This window comes from Myotis yumanensis, unplaced genomic scaffold (assembly GCF_028538775.1).
Source record: "Myotis yumanensis isolate MYYU_CA2020_CCGP unplaced genomic scaffold, mMyoYum1.0.hap1 SCAF_4, whole genome shotgun sequence".
NCBI lineage: Eukaryota > Metazoa > Chordata > Mammalia > Chiroptera > Vespertilionidae > Myotis > Myotis yumanensis.
The window spans coordinates 10,080,834-10,086,833 of record NW_027223755.1 but is presented as its reverse complement, the minus strand read 5'-3'; positions in this window follow the sequence as shown (position 1 = coordinate 10,086,833).

Genomic DNA, 6,000 nt, shown 5'->3' with positions numbered 1-6,000 from the left:
TAACAAGTTATCTTAAAGACCATAGACATAGATTGACGAGAGAGGGGAAGAGCAATTTCTATGCCTCTGCCTTAACTCTCCCTGCCTTCCTAGATCCGACCAGTGTTTTGGTTTCATCCACATACGCTTGTGAATCTTTGTTCTCAGTGATGAATTTTGTTAAGTCTCGTAATAGGAGTAGCCTGACAGATGAAAGTAGTAGCTCGTGCATATCTCTGAAGGTCACGAAATATAAACCTGATGTAAAATCTCTGTCATCAGTGATGCAGCAGCAAAAGTCCCACTGATAATATCAAACGGAGTCATAAAGTTTTCTGTCAGACTATCAGTGTACATGTATACATTAAAAAATAAATGTATTTTTCATCATCATATACTGTGTTTTTGTCGCTCGAATGAATTTTATTATTTCTTCAAGGTTCTTCACATACATACACCTTAAGAGATATCAAGTAGGCGTAACATGTTCTCAAAAAATTAGGGTTGGCACGCAGAAGAATTTTGAGTCAGAGATTTTGCTGGTTTTGGCACGCACTCACAAAAAGGTTGCCCACCCCTGGTCTAGGCACAAAAGTTTCTAACACAAGATGAGAGAATTTAATTATTCAGAATCTTAATTTATTCATTCATTCATTTAACAAATACCTGTTGCACATATTCCATGTGCTAGGATATATGCTAAGTATTTGAAATACTACAGTAAACAAAAATAGATAAGACCTCTATCCCCTTGGAGCATCTAATCCCAGAGGGTATATATATATGATATAATCTATATCATAAAAACTAGTGGTAGTGACACCATAATGACCAAAGACCGGTCACCAGGAGGCTGTGTGCGAAGCGAGGCACACACAGGTGGGCGGGCCATGCGATTTCGTGCACTGGGCTTCTAGTTACATATTAAAAAGATTGAAATGAAATTGCTCTGAAGAAGAGATATTTGGTTCTATAAGCACCTATAATAGAAAAATTGACTTAATCAGGGGGACCCAGGACACCTCCCTAAGAAAGCATTAATGGAATCAGGAAGTGAAGGAAAAACAGTCGTTAAATGGATGACAAAAGAGGGGGAAAGCCTAGGCAGCAGAAGCCCACAGGTGGTCAAGACCCTGGCAAGCAAGGGCCTGGTGCCCATCCCTCTCAGCCATTTCCTGGGAAAGTAAACTGACAGGCTAACCCTGACTCAATGGTGAATGACAAAAAATAATGCCAGGTGTCTAGGGATAGTTGCATTTTCATTCTTGAAGATGGAGAATCTTAGCTTGGGAGTGGAGGGGGAGCAGGGAGAATTATAATTTAAATAATGTTGAAGCTTCAAGTACTAGAACAGGCTGATAAGAAAGCTATTCTGGAGTAAGCAGGGCTCCCAGGGGCTCCCAACTAATGCTGCCTGGAAGAATGACCTTCCTTGCTTCCATGGGAAAAGGGGAAGTGGAGACAATGGAAAGAAGGAAGAAGGAATCTAAGAAAGAGATGGAACTAAGTTAATGCATAGTTGTGTTTTTTAAAAAAAAAAAAATGAAATGCCAAAACCGGTTTGGCTCAGTGGATAGAGCGTCGGCCTGCGGACTGAAAGGTCCCAGGTTCGATTCCGGTCAAGGGCATGTACCTTGGTTGCGGGCGCATCCCCAATGGAAGATGTGCAGGAGGCAGCTGATCGATGTTTCTCTCTCATCGATGTTTCTAACTCTCTATCTCTCTCCCTTCCTCTCTGTAAAAAAATCAATAAAATATATTTTTTTTTAAAAATGAAATAAAGTTTGTTATTAATCCTCTGTCATAGCTTGTTTTAGATTTCCTCTACTGTGTAACAAACCGCCCCTAACAACAATTTACTTCTCAGAATTCTGGTTGTTAGGATTCCAGCAAGGCTCGGCGAGGGTTCTCCTGCCCTCGGGTGCAGCTACCTTCAGCTGGGAAGTCCAAGACAAACTCTAATTCTACAAGACTCTCCAGGTTGCCTCTCACGATTAAATCCAAGCTTCATTATACAATGGCAACGGGCTCCCAAGAGGAAGCTTTCCAAACGGCCCCGCCCCAATGCACAGCACTAATCAAGCCTCAGGCTGCATGTCACTTGCTAACGCCCCATCAGCCAGAGCAAATCAAAGCCCAGAGTTAAAGAAGGAATGATTCACAGATGCAAGAACAAGAATTCCAAAACGGTGTCTTTTTCCGCATGTGTACATATACTCTTGCCACAGCGTCATTAAAAAGGTTTAGCCTTCTCCTTCTATCATATCTGCAAATGTTCTCCACACACACACCCACTCCCTGCCGCAAAGAAGACAAATTTTACAGGGTTTTTAAGTCCCTCGTGGCATTTAACTGTGCTCTTTAAAAAAAAAAAAAACACAATCATTTATATGGGAGAATCACCAAGTCAATGTATCACTGAATTCATTTGTAAAAGGGGGTGAAATGGGAGTCACCCAATTTTGCCATTTGTGAGGAGAAATGGTTGAAATTATTGAATAAGAGGTTTAATCGCCTGTGATTTCAATGATTCATGCCATCCCAGTTCCTTATCGCAAATGGGCTGTGCTGGAATTCATGACGTGTGATCAGGGAACTGCGCCAGCTAAGGTTCAATCCAGGAGGCAGAACTGCTGTGTGTGAAAGGAAAAAAGCGATGCTAGGGATCAGCTTCACAGGATTGTGAGTGCTGGGGAAGAAGGCTATGGGCTCCGCTATGTGCAGGGACTAGGCCAGCAGGACTGACACCCCGACATGAAGTGGGGGAGAGCGAAGGCAAGCTGGAAATGCGTCTGTCGCACACTCAGCCACACAGGGGACCTGCAGCAGCCGCTGTCCTTCCCCACGGAGCTGTACACTGCCCAGCCCAGGGTATGAGAAGCCAAAGACCAAGATCCAGGGGGAGCAGAAGAGCTGGGGTCTCAGCGCGTGGGCAAAGCCAACAGTCGGCCTGAGGTTAGCCAGGAGAGCACAGGCTCAGACAGCTACACCCCACCTTCCACAGCTCACTCCGGGTCTCCAGGGCTACCCTGAAATCAGACAGGAAGGAAGTTCTGAGAGATGTACCTCCAGCTGAGCTGAGTGGACACAAAACGCCAATCATGTGCTCACCACCTCTGAGAAACTCACCCATCGGGGAATTTTCACATGCTTCTCCAGCATTTATATGCTTCTCACCTGGTGGACTGACCTGAGATCCACCCAGAAGCTTGAAGAAAACCTCAGGCTTTAGGAAAACTAAAACCACTGAGTGGCTGCTGCCCAGTGTCAGTTGACTCTGTTTCCTTGGTAACCTGAGCCTCTGAAATGCAAAAAATAGAGTTCCTCCTTCACTCATGCTCTAAGAAAACTGGGGGAAGGACCAAACTGTGAACGTGACTAGAAATGTTATTTTTTATTTTCCTTTTGCTTGAGAGCAGCATGAGACTGGTCAGTACTAAAATTGACAAGTGACTATTGAAAGGCATTTTTTGAAACGTGACTTATTCCAAGGGTTATGACCTCAAACCTGCTCCTCACACTAACATTAAAAATGGTAGTCCCATAGCAAGAGAATTTTATTTAAAACATTAAAAGCTATTCATTGAACATCAACACTGTGCTACATATTTGCAGAGAAGTACTGCCTTTGAAATTTCTTGATTTGGTGAATTTTCACGTTTTCTCCTGCATTTAAATGTCTGCTTCTGCCTTGTCTGACTAACCATCTCTTGCTCATCTTCCAGAACCCTCCTCTGCAAAATCTCCCCAGAATTCCCTACTCTTACCCTAGACAATAATAATCAGTATCCTCTACAAGCTTCCACCATAACTCACAAATTATTCATTCTTGCACTTACACCAAAACAGAATTGTATTACCCTTATATGATCCCATACTATAGTTCAAGGGACCATGTCACAGGTATCTGTTACCTGGCACAGCACATGGCACCCAATGAATAATGAACGGTTGGGCTTCTCATGGCCACTCCTTCATGTATTTTATAGCTGGGAGACCAAACCAAGACAATGGTGGGGGGAACAGAATTCAAAACATTTCAGGTATAAGTGATTTCTCACATCACCTTATGATCTAAAAAAATGTCACTTATTGCTACCATTGGCTTTTTGGTGGCTTCTTCGCATTTGAATTGCAACTCCTCACTCCACATTCCTTCCAAAAATCGCATGCCAATGATCTCTGGTTCCTCGCCCCTTGGACATCCCCTATGTCCATTTGGAACCTGAAAAAGTTAAGGTGGCTTGGGTTTCACCCATCTCCTGAATGCTCTCCCTTTCCCCAGGGCCTTGCCCGACCCCAACCCACGGGGAGTGAATGTCCCTATGCTCAGCACACTTCTCCACCTTGTCGGGGCCCCTCATCGCACAGGCTCATGCATTGGGAGCACCTATTATGCTAAGCTCTACCTTAGTGCCCACATTCTCCCTTGCAATCAATTCAATTTCATGCTCAGGTGATGGCCTGAAAATATTAAATCATGGCCTTAGAAACATGTTTATCTTTTTTGTTCCATTTTACTCAACTTCCTTTATTTCTGTGGGAGAAAAAAATATTACTCCCGAGGAGCAAAAAGCTTACGCATAAAATAGGAACCATGACATTTTTTGAAATGACCAAGCACTTGTAATTTAAGAAAGGAATATAATTAATTGGCAGAAAATATGGTTCTTGTTGTTCCATCTGCCACAGGGTAATTATGGGAAGATTGTAATATTTGTTCGTGCTCCAAATTCTCCAGTGAAAAGTACAATTAATAACATATACAGAAATTAGTATTTTTAATATATATTGCATTAGTACAAAAAAATTAGATGGGCTAGAAACACTAACTTGTGTGCTTAAAAAGACAATAATTATCAAAAGAGCTGTGCTTAGACTTTTTTTGTCTTTGTTACAGATGTGCTCCAACTATGAATGAATGGTTCTTTTCAACTTCTCGCTATAGATTTAATACCAAAGCACTGCTGATAAACCAGTAGAAATTGGACATTAGAGCATTTTATAGTCCTCACAGGGAAAGGGGCAAGGAAAAAAAAACCTTCCCAAAACAACTCAATGTCTCGCTAAATTTTTAAAAATACAGATATCTAAAGCAATTCAGTTAGTCTCAGGAGAATAAATGGCTCTTTCAAATGCTTTGACTAAAAGCATTTGGCTCAATTCATTTCAGGTTACTTGAATAATAGAGCACCTACTACTTTCTTTGTGGAAATAACATTAATATTCTATTCTCACCTAAAAACCTTTAAAAAGTTTCATCCTAAGTATAGATAGTGATAGTGAGATGTTTTATATAGTGAGACTGCTATATCCTCTACCTTATTGCTCTAAACATCCTGTAACTTCTTTCTTCCATTAAGGCCAAAGAAGAATGTGAGGATGACAATGTGCAAAGATAGTAACCAATATACACTGGTTACCAGATAGGACAATATACATCTCAAAGGATGCCAGCCTGGACAGGTAAAGACCAAGCACCTGACCACTCCACTCACCCTTTGATGTTGTGTAATTCACCATGCTCTCTACTCCACTTTGCCTCTGAATAAAGATGTGTCTCCAGGAGCAGAATGAGAAGAATGAAACACCCTGAATGAAGGTCAAGTTTCCATCACCCAAGAAAATGGGAGCTCAAGAGAGGAATCAGGGTCAGTTATAGAAAAATCAAGTCATATGTTAGCACATTTGAGTTTGTGACCTGGAAGATGAAAATTCATAGCAAACAGCTTTGGCTGTCAGACGGGAAGGTGTCAGATGTCACTGCAGGTGAGAAGGTTGAGCAGGTACAGTCCTAGGAAGCAAAACCAGAAAGGCTGGGGATCTGCTGCAAAGCCAGCTCTATTCTGCTTCTAAGTAGAAAAAGCATCCTCAGGATTTAGGCTTTTGTGTTTGTGGCAAAACTGACAGCAGCTGCTTAAAGAGAGAATGGTGGAATAAAGAGCAACTTCGGTAGTGTTACAGATTATGAAGGTGTGGATGTTCCTTCCTATCATTTTGTAAGGGGTTGGCATCCTCCTA